Source organism: Cryptotermes secundus, unplaced genomic scaffold (assembly GCF_002891405.2).
Source record: "Cryptotermes secundus unplaced genomic scaffold, Csec_1.0 scaffold962, whole genome shotgun sequence".
Lineage (NCBI taxonomy): Eukaryota > Metazoa > Arthropoda > Insecta > Blattodea > Kalotermitidae > Cryptotermes > Cryptotermes secundus.
In genome coordinates, this window is record NW_019720723.1 from 18299 (window position 1) to 37639 (window position 19341).

The window sequence follows — 19341 nt, forward strand, 5'->3', positions numbered from 1 at the left end:
TAATTTCGGTTTTCTAGACCGGAGGGGCTATAAACCTCATAAAATCTGGTAGCGCCGGGAATCGGACCCAGGACCTCCGGATCTGTAGCCAGGAACTCTGACCACAAGACCAGAGAGGCAGCCAGTTTTATAGTCCATAACTACAAATAGGTGTAACGTTCTCACTAATTCACACAATGTACTTCTCACTAAAACACTTGCTAAGACTTCTGTGTCTTCACTAGGAGTTGCCTGGTGAAGGATCCCAACAGTGTTCATCTCTTCTAACGTCGTTATCGGCTGGCGACTGCCTCACAACTAACTCATCGACTCTCAAGTGAACCATGAAGACGACTCTTTCACATTCTCGACTGAGGTCGGTGGGTCAGTTAAATTGCTGCTGGTCTTCGCCAGCACAGTCAATCCGGGCTTCAGTCTCCTCGAGATCCATAATCAAGATCTCTCTTAGACACGTTCGTGTTTCGAAATGGGGCCTCCTTTTCGACTACCTAAGTTACCTAGTTCGTGCTCGTTATACACGTATAGCCTAGGGTGACAGACCGAATACGAGGGGGGGAGGGAGGGATCAGTAAATGGGTCACAAATGAAAGTAAAACAGCTGTAATGAACATAATAGGTTTTCTATATGTATCACTAGGTAGCAGCACAGTCCAGCTCCATGACAGTCTACGTTGTAGACACGCATGCGAATGTTCAGATGCTGGTTTCTGTAGTCAAAATGGCGACCGTTCTTGGGGTGTTTATTACCGAAGAGCAAGGTTCGTTTGCATTTATCCACCATATTTCTGGTCACCTTGTCGAAAAGCCCAATGAACGGTACTTCTAGTTCCTGTATGACAGTAAAGAGGATGCATCCATGATGTGTATGCAGTGTCCGTCTTGTAGTGCACTCAGTTTCACCTGTTACTTCACGACATGTTTCGGCAACATAGTGCCATCATAAGGTGCTTTATTTACGCTAATATATTGCATTGCTTGCCATTATATATCATTATAAAATTATTTAAAAAGTTTTTAAAAAGTATTCGTCAACTATAATAAATTTTTATACACTAAAACGTGTTAAGATTATTCATCTTATGTGTCCCAATTCAAACCCGCGCATGGTTCCTCCACTGTGGGAGTCGTTCCTATCACACTCCGTGTATACCGTGTCTCGTGATGTGTGTTCCCTTTTTGGCCACGGCTGTTGTAATCCAAAAATTGTAATACAACAAAGAGGATGCAGTCGAAAAGGAATTTTATGTTCAATAGCTGAGTTTTCCTTTCATATAATGCAGAAAATGGCCGCGTCATAGCCCAAGCGGTTAGTCGCTGTCTTCCCAATCGCGGCGGCCCAGGTTCGATCCCGGGTCTGGTCAAGTTGGATTTGTGGTGGACAAAGTGGCGCTGGGGCAGGTTTTCTCCGAGTACTTCGGTTTCCCCTGCCAATCTTCATTCCACCAAATGCTCCACAATCACCCTCACCTATCATCTAGGGCTGGTACAATAGGCCAGAAGTGGCCGCAGTACAAGGGACTTAGTCCCACCCCACTAGCGTTAAAAAAACAGAAAATACTCTCTAACAGGTACAGCAAGTATTAAAGTACTCGTATCTCCCAGATTTTATAATTGTACAATGAATTTTTCACGGTGACACGGATTGACAGAGAAAGATATGAATCAATATCTTTTCTTCCCGAAGTTCAGGAAAAAAAAACATTAATGTAAAATCACTGTTTTGCGTCAGAAGAAAACCAGTGTATTAAAATATTAATGAATTCTCTTAACCTTTACGGTGCTACTAGTGTTTTTATTTACTTACTTACCTACCACATACTTACTCGGGAAGCTGAGCCCTTCTTGAGTAGCCGCAAATTCTGCAGCTATTCAAGAATTTCCCAGAATTTTATGGAACCCGAAGGTTCATTTCCGTATTCACATGAGCCCTCTACTGGTCCCTATCCTGAGTCAGATAAATCAAATCTATACCATCCCATCCTATATCTGTAAGATCCAATTTAATATTGTCATCTCACCTACGCCTTGGTCTTCCCAGTGGTCTCTTTCCTTCTGGCTTTCCCACCAATATCCTATATGCATTCCTCTTCTCCCCATTCGTGCTACATGCCCTGGCCACCTCATCCTCTTTGACTTAATCATTCTAATTATATTTGGAGAAGAGTACTGAAGCTCTTCATTGTGCATTTTTCTCCAACCTCCTGTCACTTCATTTCTCTTCGGCCGAAATATTTTCCTCAACCTCCTGTTCTCAAACACCCTCAGTCTGTGTTCCTCCCTTAGTATTAGAGACAAAGTTTCACATCCATACAGAATCACGGATAAAATTAGTGTTTTTTTTCTTTGTTTTTATTTACGCTTACTTACCCTTATCTTATTTAATGTCTTGCACGATCCAGCTGTACTGAAAATCATATGTTAAGGTGTTTAACATTTAATTAAACTATATTTACATTTGTTTAAAAATGACATACAAAGCGACCAGAAAAATAATCTGAGAAACAGTAAGTAACAAAAGGTCGGAAAAAGTTACATATTAAGAACTGTATAATTTTTACTCTTCTTCAGATTTTGTTATGTTGATGAAAATAAGGATAATCCAATGGGAGGATCACGTAGTTCGGATGGTACATGTGAGAAATATTGTAACGTCACAATATACACAGAGTTTTAGTAGGAAAGCGTTTAGAGAAGAGGCCAGCTGGACGACCTTAGTGTAGAGGTGTTCCTGAACTGGATCTTCTAGAAACTGGATAGGAAAGCTTGGATTGAAATTGTCTAGTCCAGGACAGGGACAAGTTTCGGAATAATGTGAGGATGGTAGTGACATTTCGGGTTGCATTAAAGCAGAGAATTTCGTAATTAGCTTAGTGATTCTTAGCTTCTCCAGGAATCTGCAACTTGGATTCAGTACCTTAAGTTTCACATGGGTGGTCGATGTACGGTTCGTGCTGTCAGACTGAAACATACAGTCAGAAATATGTTAATTTCGGTGAAGAATCGGTTAGCAGAAGGCTGAGAAAATTTCGGATATTTCTAAAGCTCTCACGAGGTAAGTTACAACGCCGAGATCGTCCGAAGCACTTTGGAACGAAAATGAGAAACCAATAATATAATACGTCATCATCCGTCATGTTCTGAAATTGCGCGCGGAATACAGGCTCTGCAACTGAGGCTATGTAATGAAAAAATAGAATTTGCAGGTTCACTAGCAGGCGGACAGATTTCATATATAATTCACTGCCTCAGTTCATCAGTAACGATTTTTTTTTCGTTGTCTAGAGAGAAGAAGGTTACAGCCAGAGGGCGATTTTTAAGAAAAGCCGAGATAAATACTGAGAAACACTACCTTAAACTATTGAAAAATTATATCCCTTCTCAGTGAGAAATGATTATGTTATATTCCTGCAGAAAAAACAATAAATTGATAACACATTAGTAAGAATTATATTCTTTGCTAAATCTAAAAATTAATAACTCTGGCATGTTAATGCAATGACTGACCTGCTGGACATTATCCATCGTCCTATTCTTATTTACAGCCACGTTTATCTCCGTCCTCAGGCTGAAACCCTACTTAGAATCAATCCCTTCTCTGGAGATGTCTCCGAGTAGGCTTTTTACCTGAGGATGGACACAGAGTACACTCCCTGAAACGTCGTTTTAAATAAAAAAGAACGATTAATAAAGCCCAAAAAGTCCACCGCGATACCAACCGTATTTGTTCCGTTTACAGCTGATAATGAGACACACGCACTAATTAAAATGCTTTACATGTCTGTCTGTTCAACCAAATGACAATAAATACGCTCCTCATGCCTGAAGCAGGGCCGGAGTAGCGTAGTCGGTATACCGACTGGCTACGGGCTGGACTCGAGTTTCGAGTCCCGGTGGGGACAAGAATTTTCTCCACGTCATCCAGACCGGCTCTTGGGCCAACCCAACCTCCTATCCAAGGGGTACGGGGGGTAAAGCGGCCGGGACGTGAAGCTGACCACTCATCTCTAACTAGTAACAAGGTCAAGAAAGGGTAGATTTATACATCCACTCCCCCATACACATTCATGGCGTAGTGCTTAGTTAAGCACAGGGACAAGTTTACCTTACCTTTCAGCTGATCCTCGGAGCGGGGCTCGATTCCGGCGCAGCCTGTTTGTAGAATCGAATTACGAGGGCGGTGGGACGGGACCTAGAAGCGTGTCTATTGAGAGTGATGGCGTGCACGTGTCGGTGCTGTAACAGGTTTCCTTGCGGACTGTTGATTGATTCCCTGATTGCTATGAGCTGGTGGCGTTGATGATCACTTCCTTCCGTTCCGGGAACCTAAATCAATAAAGAAATGAATTAACTTCATACGGTTACATCCTACGGGATCATTTTAAAAATATTTTCTCTTTGCAAGCACTAGCTTTCGGCTGATTTATTGTTTGGAATCGACATGCAGAATTATGCCTTTATATTTTCCAGCAAAGTGTAAGAAAAGAAAAAGTAAAGCTATCTCTGTAACAGGCCGTGGAGGCCCATAGAGTTGTGAGACGTCGAGGCTCTCACATTTTCTAGACAATCGGATCACAGATGGCGGTGAAGTTATCAGCCTTAAGAGCCGGCCGCCCTTTACTCCCACGAAGATTCTTGGTACTCATTTCTGTTAGAGTCAACTCCAGGGCCACAGTGCGGCTGGAAGGATTAGGTCAACTGAAAATTCCAGTGATGTCATCGGGGAAGGAACCCGCGACCTTATCCAAATTGTAGGTAGAGTTTTTTTTAATTAAGCCCGGACGTTAAAGGTTTGGGTTCTAGTCCAAGTTGCTTCTGTTCCTTAACTGAGTCTCTGCGTGAACTTATTTGAGAAGACAATAGTCTCCCAGGTTAGTCAACATATTTTGCGTCTTTTTCGGATCCCGAAGACTCATAACCGTGTTCATAAGAAGTTGCTGCTGAATCCTATCTGGAGTTAGACCAAATTCTCACATCTTCCCACCCATGCCTGGATCCACCTTATGGTATTCTTTCTTCAAGGGTTTCAGACTAAAACATTCCATACATTCCCATCATGCGTGCTACATATGCCGCTAATCTAATTCTCCCTGATAATATCTGACAGAACGTACAAATTATGTTCGGACATTGTTCTCAGTACCTTTCTCTGAAATTTCATATCATCTTATTTAAGGGCGTGGGACTAATTTTCGCACCCGCACTCACAGTGTAAGTTCTTAAGTCGTCGGTTTGACACTGCGGAAAACCGCGTTGTCTCAGGATACTCCATACGGAATTTGTGATGGACAAATGGTCAATGGGCTGGGTTTCTATCCGAGATCTTCGGTTTTCCCCTGCCAAATTCCATCCAATCAATGGCCATCTGTCAGCAGGGACTGCTACAGCAGGCTCACAATACCATTCAACCTTACCCCACTCCCATAACTACGTGTATGAAACACGTAGGCCGCACACCGGCATGCGTCAAGACACGATGTCTGCGACATGACGCAAAGAAAGGAGCATAGTTGAAAGGAATGAGATTATGATATCCGCCGCACACCGGACTGAGTCATGCTGACGAATCACGAATGAAGCAAGACTGCGTCTTTTGCCCCATGTCTTGATGCTTGTCTTGACGCAGTTGGTGTGCGGCCGCCCTTAACCTTTGGAACTGCAGGGAGGACACGGGAAGGCAAAGCATTTTTAACAAACAAACAAAGATCATCCAAATATAAATCTCTTCCGAATTTCTTCATGAACGTGTTTTAGCCTACTCTCCTTATTTTGAAAAAAAAAAAGTAAAAGCAGGATTATGAAATCGCCTTGCTGTCTGTGTATCTCCCTTAATTTTTAGGCTTATGTAGCTTGTGAAATAACCTTGACTTCTGTGTATTCCCGTCCTTATTTTTTTAGGAAGCTTATGAAATATCCTTGCTCTCTGTGTCCCACTATTTTTTCGTTTCGTATGCAGTCCATGTCATATGAAAAGAAAATATGCTATTAGTTCTTCCCAGAACTTCTTGGTTTATTGTCGCCATGTTTCTAGCTTTAGTTCAGTACTTCAGATATTTCTACTGGGATTATATTTTTTGTCTTTATTTTAATGGTAACATCATCGTATTCTTACGCAGCCTCGGTTAGAAATCGCTCCGTGAAGAGATGCTGACGTGGATGCAACGTTAAAACCGATCTCTTACCCCCGCGGGAAGAACTCCTCATACTCACAAGATGAAAGACGGGGTGGGAGCGGTGTCGAAAAGAATAATTCATACAATTGCCGGGAATCTAACTCCTGTTGTCTAGTCCTAATCCATTCACTCTTTTGACTGAGCTATCCAGACTCATTTTAGAATTTAAGACTTATTCAAATTTAAGATTTATGCCATTTCTCTTCCAATTTTGCCCATGGTGTTTCTCGCTTTCGTCTCTGTTTCGTCTATGAAACAATTGCAAGTCTATGACTTAGTTACAGCACTTGTAGTTACAGTCCGATATTTGAATTTCTCTTGAAAATGGAATTTCTACCGCTTATTTTATCTTCTTATGGGCTCTATTAAGACTAATTCAAGCAACTGTTTAAAAGCTGAACAGAAAGATAATTGAGGAGAAGGAAAAATAAATATTTTCCTACTGAGATACATAAAAGGTCTTACTTCGTACAATTATAATCTTTTGAATATGGAATGCAAAACGAATTAAACACATAGTCGTGCCTCCACTGAATGTACTCTCACATCAAATTTAAACATATTGCAGGCGAGAATAGTCTATAGTCCATATCCTGAGGAAAATATTTTACTTAAAATTAAATAACAGAATGAAACGTAAGATGATAAATCATCCATTTCACTTCATTTATCAAAGACCTCAATCTTTAACTTTAGCAATTGAAGCTGTGTTTTAGAAAACAAGGTATAACTTAAGGTAAAGCTATCGTTGTAACAGGCCGTGAAGACCCATAGAGTTGTGGGACGTCGAAGATCTCACACTTTCTAGACAATCGGCTCACAGATGGCGGTGACATTGTTAGCCTCAAGCGCAGGAAGATTCCTGATACTCATTTCTGTTAGTGGATGTGTCGATCCCAGGGCCATAGTGCTGTTGGAAATATTAGGTCAATTAAAAAATCCAATGACCTCATCGGGAATAGAACCCTTGACTTTCCGACTTGTAGCAACTGCACTGCAGCCTGCTCCGTTTTGGAGAACAACAACTCTAAAAATATTTGCAGGGGTCTGTACATTATCTTTTTTTATGTATTTGCCGCTACTGAACAGAAACGTAAACAGCTCAAGGTCAGCAAACGGAACGCTGAAGACTATTTAACGCCTTCAAGTCCGCCTTTGCAGAACAATACCAAGCACGCCGACTCCAGTCGTAGCACGTCTGGCTTGCATTTTTCGGAAGACGATCGGTTCGAATCTCGGACAGAACATCGACCCTCCTCAATGAATATTTCGTGGGGTTCCTCAGACTCTACGTGTAAATCCAAGAACAGAGATAACTCGTATAATAGGTCACGACTGCTTAGTTCCACATTCTTTTGCGATTCGTTACTCGCTATCATCCCATCACTCGACGCTGTGTATGTTTACTTACTGGCAGCGTAGTTAAATAAGGACCGCCTCTATGGTCTAGTGGTCAGAGTTCCTGGAGAACCGTTGCGCTGGCCACGTGACGCCCTCTATCAGCTAAAGTTGGTACTAAATTCGCCGAAAAGCGGCGGTCGCTCGGTCGGTATAGTTCGCTTGCGGACTACGGACCACGGAGTCGTTGAATAAGCTGGAGTCGGGATGACTCAGTCGATATAGCGACGGGCTACGAGATTCACGGCCTGGATTTGATTCCCGACAGCGCAGGATTTCTCTCTTATGCACAGCGTCCAGACCGACAACGAAGATTCTCCCAGCCTTTCCCATCGAAGGGGTAGTTGGTGCTCTTTCCACGGGGGAATAAGCACATTCAAAATCAACGAGTGGAAGAATTTTCATGAAGAACAAAGGACACATTTCAGTTTTATGAAAATATAGAATCATTGTTTTTTTTATCCCTAGACTAATTTACACTTTGTCTTTCAGTCGGGAAAACAGAAAGCAGAAAATATGCATGAAATACATTTTCCTATTTGATTTGAAGCGTGTTATCTGAATTATTAGCAAAGAGCTTACGTGAACTGTCTATATTCTTCAGTGGATGAGAACAGGTTCAGAATACCCACCGTCTTCATGTTCTGAGTTACAGATGCTGGTTAAAACGCATAACAACAATATTGGTTCTTGCCCTTCTCTAGAGGCAGTAGAAACGAAAGCTATAACAACATATTCCAGGCAGGTACTGATACAGCGCTCCCTCATGGGATAGTAATTAACCCTTTGGACAAATTCGGCCGGCATTCGTATTACAAAGCATTCAAAATAACAGAGAATTCTGTCTCTTGGTTCTCTTTCTGTAATTCGTGGCGACAAGGGTTTGTTGCGACGCGGTTGTTATTTCAGGGTGGCTGCGAACTTCCCCATGTAAATCTAAAGAGAGCTAAACGAATCCAAATTTGCCTCCGGTTACTTCCATTCGTTGAAAACCAAATGAACTCGCTATTCAGGACAGGCCTAGCCGAGTGACGTCTGAATGCACAGTGCACTTTTCTTTGTAAGAGGCAGGGTATGTTTTGGTTACATGTTCTAAACAACTACAGAACTGTAAAGCAGTTTTGTTCTGTATCTCCATCAGAAATCTACTTATTGCTATACTCCACATGAATTTTTTAATTTTAAGAAGGTAGTTATTTGTTGAAGTAGGGATAGCTCAGTTGGTGTACCGATGGGCTACAGGCTGGACATCTCGGTTTCGATCCTGGCAGTGCAAAATTTTTCTCTTCTCCACAGCATCCAAACCGGCTCTGGGGCCCACCCAGTCTCATAGCCAATGGGTATCGAGAGTTCCCCATGGGGTGAAGAGGCAGGGGCGCGGTGACCACTCACCTCCATGTAGTGCCGACGTCAAGAATGGTGGAGCTATACCTCCACTCCTCCATGGCATCGTGCTTAATTAATTTAGCATAAGGATTACTTTTTTTTCCCCCTTGGCACTACAGCCCCTGTGGGCCTAGGCCTACCTCCATGAGCTTCTCCGTTCACTTCGGTTTTTCTAGATCTTAGACATACGGTAGGACTCCTTGGGCGGGTGATCAGCTCGTCGCAAGGCCTCTACCTGTAGACAAACACAGAAAAACGCACACAAACATCCATGCCCTGAGTGGGATTCGAACCCACGATCCCGGCTTCCGCGCAAGCGAAGACAGTGCATGCCTTAGACCGCTCGGCTACTGTGACCGGCAATGTAGAAGAATAATATATAGGAATTCAGTTCGTACCTCACAGGAAACAGATCCGAACCACGATCCGAGCTTCCGAGCGAGCGAAGACAGTGCATGCGTTAGACCGCTCGGCTACCGTGACCGGCATACGGATTACTTTACCTTTTAGTTATTTGTTTTATGTGGTTTCATGTTACAGTCTCGAAGCTGACGCACAGCTTTCGTGGTCTGACTTAGGACGTGGCAAAATTTTCTGAAGTGGCGTGCAAATGTTACGCACCTTCCTGGTTGCCAGTTGGAAGGATTTTCATATACTACACCATGTGAGTTGCTCATTATTCCTGTCCCAGCCGTGTTTTGTTTAATAAGGACAGGGGCTTTTTTAAAATGCAGGGTCTATATAGATATGAAACACGTCTCTGTTTCCATGGGAACCAAACACTTTTGTCTGGCTGATATCTGATCCTACGGAATATTTACACGAAAAGTTGACTGTGTCATTGCTGTAGCAATACTAATATACGCGAGTTAATAAGCATTTCCTCTGTATGGATGACGTCACCTGATGAAGCTTCTCGTGTGTAGAGCTGTAGGGAGGCGCCATGCTAATTTGTTATTGTCCCGCCTGTTAGTTCTCTGCGTCGTCTCAGCTTATGTATATGCACTGTTTACTGTATCCGTCCGTTTTATGAGCGGGTATTTAATGTTTGTGGCATGTACTGTCTTCGCTCGCTTGAAAACCGGGATCGTGGGTTCGAATCAAACTCAGGGCATGGATGTTTAGTTTGTGTGTGTGCGTTTTTCTGTGTTTGTGTACAGTTAGATGCCTTGCGACGAGCTGATCACCCGCCCAAGGATTCCTACCGAATGTGTAAGATCTAGAAAAACCGAAGTGAACGGAGTTCATGGAGGTAGGCCTAGGCCCACTGGGGCTGTAGTGCCAAGGGAAAAAAAAAATTTTAATGTTTGTTGTTGAGGACTACTGAGACTTTCGGAAAAATAAAGGAATCTTCATTAGTTTTTAAGTGATTTAGAGAAGTCACTACACACAAGCGTGTTGGTAATGGGTTCTCGTTTCAGGTTAGGATTCCCAATGTGCACAAGTGCGCCTTTCTCTATTTAAAGTGCAGTATAGTAGGCCATGACGTTATATGAAGAAGTCATGTAAAATATTTGCTGTTCCTTCACATTTGGTTTTATTTTATTTGCAGGCGTGAAACTTCCGCCCTTCAAATGTTCCTTCAGTAGACGCAATGACGAATGAATTCTTTAAATGATACAGGTTTTGCAAAACAGAACACCTTTTTCTACTATATACTATATGTCGTAAACAAATGAAAGCAGTGCAGACTGGACAAATGGGAAGTTGGAATAAGCCCAGAAGAGCATTTCTCTGTGTCCGCTGACTGTTGCCTTCCTTCTTTAACAAGTTAATTGACAGAGCTATATTGGACAGGCAGCTAGTGGTACATTTTCATAAATTGGCTTCAACAGAATTTAAAAATATGAAGGACTTTCTATTAAGAACATGATACACCATAGAACAGAAAAATTGTAAAGTGAATAAGGCATAAACTGCCCGTGCCGATCACAGTGGCCGCCCAGCCTAAAGCTGAACAGTCTTCGTCCGCTCGCGGGTTCGAATCCCAAAGCTTAAAGGCTTGACTTATGTTAACAGCATATGGTATCTAACTTCATTATATATTTCAAAACGGGAAACCAAGTTCACAGAATGTGATGATCATACTGTGCTGCCACGGACGGCGGTGTCCGTAAGCTCCCCGTGGTCACAATTTAGTTACAACAGCATTACTGTAATATTCAGTGTTGAAGAGACAGGGGAAACAGCCAGATTCGCCGCCCTATGGAGGAGTGAACTAAGCATACAGTCAAAGAACAGAGCTCATTGACATGATTGCTGGATTAAAGAAAAAGTTAAGATTTATGCTGTGTACGTTGGGCTTAATATTTTTCGTACAGTATGGTTACTCCCGTAGCAGTCACGATAAATCCGCAGTGCTATTAGGGTAATTCAGCGGTATGATGTTTTATGTCAGAATAAATAGGCACACGAGTGTATTTAAAAGTAAGTTCAAGGCACTCATAAGCAATAGATCATTGTCTGAGAATATTTACAGTCTTTATTTGGAATTCTGTTGCACAACTAAAACACGTAGAAATCGGTAGCATTATTAAAGGGGAGTCTCTCTTACTCTTCAGCGCGACGTGAAACACTTACTACTTCACTTCGGCTGCACGCAATGCTGAACCAATCTAAGTTAAGAAGTGGAAGTACTGCGGGCATTTTCAGATTATGTCATCGTTGGGGCTACAAATAAACAAATGCCTAAAATGCAATTCTAATGTAGCTTCTCAAATTACACGGGTGATAACAGATCTTCACGAAAATGCAGCGCTTTCAGTTCTGTCCACTTCACATGCATGCCGTAGTTTCACGACTAATTGTCGAAATAGAATTTCGTAACAATTTTAACTAAGGGACGGCGAAGAATTACACTTTTAAATAAATAAACAAGACTGTAATTTGGAATAATTTGTATACTTGGTACGCAGTAGCGTAGTTGCTTGAGGCACTATGCTACAAACCGTAAAGTCGCGGGATCGAATACCGCTGAGGTTATTGGATTCTTTCAGTTGACCTAATCCTTCCAGCCGCACTGTGGCCCTGTGGTCGACTCAGCCTCTAACAGAAATGAGTACCAGGAATATTCTTGGGGGTAAAGAGCGGCAGGCGCGTAAGGCTGACAACCTTGCCGCCATGTATGAGCCGATTGTCTAGATAATGTGGGATCCTCGACATCTCACAACCCTATGGGCCTTCACGGCCTGTTGCAGGGATACCGTTACTTACTTTTTATATACGCAGTACAAAAATGGGTATATCTCCTTTCCAAAATTGACACTGCATCTCTTCCTCTTTTTCCACCAATAAATTGTCAATTTAGATCCTCTATTCTACAACAATTAACAAACATTTTGAAGTTAATTTGAAAAATGCTTGTATTGAGAGGCTTCATATTCATCGGTTAGTATCACACAGTTTTATTGCGGGATTTCAATCAATATTAGATACAAAGTAATTAATTTGTACGTAATCGGGAAACCAAAATATCGAACAACGAACATGAGACTTAGAATTAATTACTCGAATAGTTCATATGGACCAGTAAGGTAACTGCCTTCGTCCAGTCTGATCTATTATTCCAGAATTTGCTCCGATAACTTTGTGTTCAGTGTCCTGAAGAACTCTCTCGTATGTCCATAAGCGGTTTTCAGAGACAGTGAAAAGCAAAGGATAACGCAAGCAACATATCTGAGAAAGTATGAATGTTGTTTGGCTTTAAACTCGTCCTCGTGTCCTTTCTGATAGCCTATGTTGTATTATGATGTTCCAGATTTCGTAATAATCTTCCTTTGCATCGAAGTTCTTGCAGGTCTCCCCAAATGGCTTCAAAATCATACACGTAGAGAAGTATCTCATTAGTTGGGACTTATGCCATTTTTGTCCTCAGTTATGAATACGTTAAACTGTTAACTGGTGCCGACAGGTATACAAGTGACAAGACCCAGGAACTGGAAATGGAAATTCCCCCAAATATATAACGGCCACAAACTCTACAATGGCATCAACAACCAACCGTCAACGAAAGAAAAGAAAGAAGTCATCAGGCAAGCGGGTCTATTAACGCCGACAGACGGTCTTATTATTCCCCGCAAATTGGCTAAATCACTCACACAATTTCCCATATCAACGGACTATTCCCTTTTGAATTCTTCCTGACGACTGTTCAAAATACATTCCCCAAACGTCTGCAAAGAAGGATGCAACCGCCATATCTCAACAATAACTAAACCGTAAACTCAAAATCCCACCTGTTATATGAATTTACAAAATGAACTACATCCGACTCATCCACAATGTTAATCAAACTCTCACTGTCCCCATTAAAATTTCGTATATATCTTCGCGGCGTCAAATTTGCAGCCGCGCTCAGCACCAATTCAAGGTGCCATCTCAAAATACTTCAAAACGGATCATCCAATTAAGATTCTACATGCAATACAAGGCAATCAGAACCCTTCATTTACACAATTATCCGGATAACATTCTTTCTTCAAAATGCATAACCCGCTTGTGCCATAATCAACCCAAAAAGATGAGCGGATCTCAGATTCTGAGCCATCTGGGAGCATCATCAATGCATGTTTCCAAGACTCCAGTCTTTCTAATAGCATATACAGGACCCATTACAGAAATACGCCTATGGAATTCACAAGGAAATAATTTGTTAAAACATATTCAAATAGTATATCTGAATAATTTTAAAGTGATTCCCCGAGGATTGACAACACCATGTCAGATCACTGAACAGGCGTGATAGACTCTTCTTCGTAGTCATATAAGGCTCAAACTGTTATTCCGTATATAAAAATGCGTTCGGTAAGTACTGGAATGTAGAATTATTGCAAAATATGACTTGTGTTTAGACGTGTTATGTTAATCTGAAATTCTTTGTATCTTATCTGCTTAAGGGACAGGCGAGACCTTCTTTGACCACAGACATGTCAACGTGCAAACCGTTTCTGCTCTGTCACAAAGTACATTCCTGCTCCATTTTGTATTATCCATCGCAAATACATTACAAACACACTCATGTTGATCAGTCCGGATGACATGAAAGTCTTCACACGAACATGCCGACGGAACTGGAAGAAACATGGAAAAATACTCGTATATATATTATTTAATTGACTTCATTTTCAAATTCCTCCTCTATACAGCCTCGCCATGGAGCAAGTTAGTAAATCATCCGGAAATTCATTTCATCGAAGAACTTCGTTAAGCATAGCACATTTCTGCAATGACTCCAAAATTCTTTTTTTCATTCACTTTTGAAACCCGTGTTAAGAAACACCAGTAGCTCGAATGCAGTAACTCTGGGACTGGTCAGGGCCACCTCGTTGCGAACCAGGACCGTACGGCCTCGCTAGGAAAGTTGTGCACTTCAAATATTGTTAAATACTTATCGATCGTACGCGCTGAGTAAACGTGCTTATGCAGTCACCCAAGCTGAGACCGACAGCACTCATCTCGTTCATGTACAGTTGTAAGTATAAACCCAAATGAAAGCATAAAATGTGACCACTAGGACATAAAACCTTGCGATTTCAACAAAATCTAGATTTTATTGATTTGTTTATTGTGTATTACGGTTTCTTACTTTTTGTTTAAAAATGGTAAAGCTGTCACTGTAAGAGGCCTTGAAGGCCCATAGGGTCGTGAGACGACTAGGCTCTCACATTTTCTCTAGATAATCGGCTCACAAATTACGGTGAGATTGTCAGCCTTACGCACCTGCCGCTCTTTGGCCCCTTGAAGATTCCTGGTACTAATGTCTGTTAGAGGCTGAGTCGACCCCAAGGCCATAGTGCAGCTGGAAGGATTGGTTAAATTGAAAAATATAATGACCTTATGGGGAATCGAACCCGCGATTTTCCGACTTGTAGCACAGTGCCTCAACCAACTACGACACCGCGTGCTCCACCATACTTTCAGTGTACAGGTATGTGCGAAAACGTAAACGTTAAGCAAGGGTATCTTAATAATAACAGGCCGATCTTAATATCAGAACGGTTAGACTGGACTCTTCGTGGGCTGCCAGAGACTTAAGGGGCCCATACATATAGGAGTCTGGCTCGCGAGTCCGACTCGGCTCGGGTTCCAATGAGCCAAACTCGTCCGTATGTGGGTCGCCACGCTCATGCGTGTGTGATGAAATTAATCCGAGCCCGGCTCCCAAGTCAAGCTCGCCGAGCCAGACTCCTACGTGTGTGGACCCCTTTATGGGGCTCACTGCTTAACCTTGTGATAGTGGTTTTACCTTACACAGAAGATAGCCTTTATAATCATTTTAATGCGAGCAGAACTAATTTGGTCAAAGTACTGTGTCCATGCCCCCTCCCCCTCCATATACGGTGCAACTATAACTTTAAATAAATTTACTTTGGAGATTCAAAAACCGCCACTCTTTGTTATGAAATCAAATTCAGGGTAAACTCCTATGTCGTTCGGTGTGTCATAACTGTTTCCATTGCCTTCGAGAATTTGTGAAGTTTCATGTGGAAATATGGATATTAAAATATTGTTAAGGCATATTAAGCGTGGTAGATAAGCCCTGATTTCTGAGATGAGCTTTTGTCAAACAGTACCTAACGGTAAGTAAACTCATGGCTCGAATATGGATTGCTTATATGCCTCTAAAATTAGTATTAGTAGAAACAGTGTGTTGAGTAAACACGTCTAGCTGTAAGATTTTGGAAACCGAATGTACGAGCATGATTTTGGAAACTGAATATTTAGTACATTGACGAAATCTTTAAACAAGGAAAGCGAACTAATTTCCTAAGAATTTTGATTTAGGAAATCCAGATTTCTGTGCCAACAGTTCATAATCTCTCTGATTCTGGAACCACAAAGTCGAACTTTGGAGCCCGGAATCAAGTTCCCTAAGGATTTTATTTTCCAGAATTATAGGCCTCACCTAACTCCTTGGGATATCAGAACAGAATTTCTGAATAATATTTGAGATTGTGATATCTGAAAACCCATATCTCAAGAAATTCAGGATTGGTGTAACAATTATTTCGGGATTTCATAAATCGAACTCCCAAATGCTTGTAAATTATAATACTATGCTGGTAAATTGAAGATCAGATGCACAGCTTGCCCTGTGCTTAAAAATTTCCCCATTTTTAAGTAAATAACACTGGATCCCTTAGAGGCCTTAATGATTTTACACTCTCCATGACCTCATATTATGCCAGTCATGTTTTAAGAAAACCTCTCCTTGAAGCTTGTTTTGATATCTCGTGTCCCGCTGACACTACGAGTGTTCAGTCAACTGATGATCCCTATTACCCCAAGTTTCCCGCAAATAAAGGCAGAAAACAATAAGAAAGTAAAGCAAATCAACAAAGAATGCATATACAGGCTTACAAATGATGAAGCAAAGCACATAATGATCATGCTACAGAATTACAGCCAAATTAAAACTGCAGTTACTCATGCTGCAAGTTGGTGTGATGAGGTTGAAAGCGTTAATACTGCAAGAGCCATTTATCCAATTGAGAAGTAAGTGAGCTGCTTCTGGGTATTCATGAGAGTTGCTTGTGTTGTGTTGTGTTGTGCTGAGCGAGAATCTGGCCAAACCTACTTTCTCACGCCCTTTCTCGATCTGTTTAATTGCTTGACAAGTCCTTTTTTTTTCTGAATTAAAACGAATATAAAGAAGGAAATTTCTAACTGTCCTAGCATCCTTATCATCATTTTTACAAAACGAATATGGCAGTCAATGGCTTAAAATTGAAGCCTACAGAAGTTTTCGGCGAGGGAGGGAGCTAAACGGAAGAACGATAAGTCTTCCCTGTAATCATGTACAGGCCTATGACGTAATTATCGCCCGCATTACGACAGTGTGGAGAAGAGACAATTGTCTTTAATTACAAGAGAATAACTATCACCTCTAGGGGCCACACAGACTCGAGAAAATCACGGACTTTGTTTTCACCAAAAACTGGTTCTAGTAGATCTTTAGGTGCCAGAAAGGGATACAGAAATTTAATGAAATGTGATTCTTCGAAGAAACAAAAGCACATCGGGTGTATGAACCAGTGTGTGTGTTTTTCTTTTTCGTGCTGTTACATAAACGGCCATCTTAAATTTAGGCAATGAAGTAAATTAATTGTCTCAATTGGAGAATCACAGAACACAGTCGGACTATATGGGACAATGCGTTCAGAATCTCAGTAAAGAAAACAGCGATTTTTGTAAATGACAATTTTGCATTTCGCATACTTTTTCAGAAAGAGGAACAAGAGGTTAAGTGAAGAGCTCTATCTTCTGGAACATAACGCCGCCTAGTCCGTTGAAGGCCAACTAAAGTGTCGGTAGAGATCTGTTTGCCACCTGCTTTGATGTTCGTTTCTCGCTTAGCTTATCCTTCGACCCTGAAGATGGAGGCGACATGCTCCTCCGATACGTCGCGTCACCTCCAACGGACTACACGCCATTGTATTCCAGAAGGCAAAATTCATCGTAACCGCCTCGGATCCTGCAGACAGGTCACGTGGTTGTGATAGTGAATCGAGATATTCTGCAGAAAGCGCCACTAGTCTATCACAACACTCGTGTTAAGAAACTGTCGAAATGAATACGCATCTCAGAGGTATCATTCAGGAAAATTCCGAATCACAGTATCTCCTAGAGCTACTTACACGTATTATCGATTGTTGTGTTATCACGGTTTTCAGTAAGAAAGAAACACGGTACGTTACACGTTTATGGTCTAACTAATGATGGCGAAAGATATGTTGTTTCTCTGTTATATTGGCCAAAACTTCGGAACTGTTGACGTAAATCCTTTCCTGGAGTCCAATTCTGAGCCAGAAAAATTTCATTAGAGTCGAGTTCCTTAATATCTATTTTAATATTATTCTTCCACCCCTGCTTCTGTCTTTAAAATAGGGTAAGCCTATATAACTTGCTAAAAGGTATATATACGATATATAATTAAGTATCCTACTTTCTTAATATAAGAGACTGTGCCTTAAAACCATACAAAATAGTGGGGTAAGTTTTTGTGTAGCTATGGGTGTCTAACTAAATGAGTGGGCCAGAAACTTTCTCAGCTATCCTAGAAATTCCTTGACTCTTGCGGAACGCAAAGCTGCCCAGAAAAGTGCGCCACTGGATCCTGTCCTGAATCCTGTCAACATCTAGATATTCTAGTAAAGGGAAGAAAGGTAAAGTCCCTCCTTTGCTTAACTAATTAAGCACTACGCCATGAAGACATGGGCATGTATGGGGAAGTGGATGTATAGAGCCACGTATCCTTGACCTCGCAACTAGATGTACGTGAATGGTCAGCTTCACGCCCCGGCTGCTTTACTTTCGGGGATAGAGCCCCCAGTACCCACTGGACAGCAGACTGGGTGGACCCAAGAGCCGGTATGGACGAAGTGAGGAGAAGAGAAATCTTGCCTCTAGTGGGACTCGAACTGTGAACCCTGGGCCGTCCAACCTTTAGTCAGTTGCTATACCGGCTACGCTACCCTGGCGCCCCTTGACATCGCAGTTCGCATATCTGTGTCTAGGTCTCCGAGACTTTCCGATTGGCATTTTGCACAAATTTCTCATTTCTCGGCCATGGTCAAATTACACACTGTTCTTAATTAAAATTAAAATATTATGACATCAGAAGGTATCCACTTCCTTTGTTACTTTATGATAAATTCATGTGAAAGAGTGAACAGCGACTACCATCAGTTCTGCGCTTTTTTACACAGAAGTGGTCTGATTTGTAATGGAGTAGTTTTAATTGGTTACGTTGAGAGAAAGAATATTAATAAATTTAGAACAATAAGATCTGTACATTAACCAAGATAGGGCTGCCTATTATACTGAGATTCTGTGAACATTCCAGCAGTCACTTACCCGTCCCTCTGCCGTAGTCACGCTATTTCTTGCAGCTTGTTTGCTTCTAGTTTTACTGAACGATTATCAGCATTTCGTTGTCGGCTGCTGGAAAACTGCGCCACTTGTCAGCTCTTCTCAACATGCCAACAATTAACACTCTTCTACAGTACTTAGTGAGGCGAGAGATATTGGGCGTCTTTTTTCGCACGCCCTTTGTGACCGCTTTCGCCCGCGATGACATCATTGGAAGCAGCCATCGTCCAGTGCTTGCATGCGGCCTGAGACAGAGACGGGACATGCGTGCCTCACACTCAGCGCCTGACCGCGCTCCATTTACAACAATTAAGCCCCGTTGCTAATAAAGCCAGTAGAAGCAGCGCAGCTATACACTGACTTAATTAATAATTACTGACATGGCAATGAGACTACTGAGTAGTTAACTAACCAATCCGAACACTGGCTTCGCAGGCGTGCGAAACTGCACCGCTCAGGCCTTGTTGATAGACCGGAATTCCTCAATTAGAAGACTGCTGAGGATCAGTTTCTTGTT

The 19341-nt window shown here is 41.8% G+C and overlaps 1 long non-coding RNA gene across 1 annotated transcript; it reads right to left on the bottom strand.

Annotated features, from left to right (window-relative positions):
• Positions 1-2377: 2377 nt before the first annotated feature.
• On the bottom strand, positions 2378-19005 carry LOC111872417. Its single transcript, XR_002844222.2, has 3 exons — positions 18810-19005; positions 4108-4323; positions 2378-2959 (listed from the first exon to the last, which is right to left on the bottom strand). It is a non-coding gene; the product is annotated as an uncharacterized LOC111872417 (long non-coding RNA).
• Between the last annotated feature and the right edge of the window lie 336 nt (positions 19006-19341).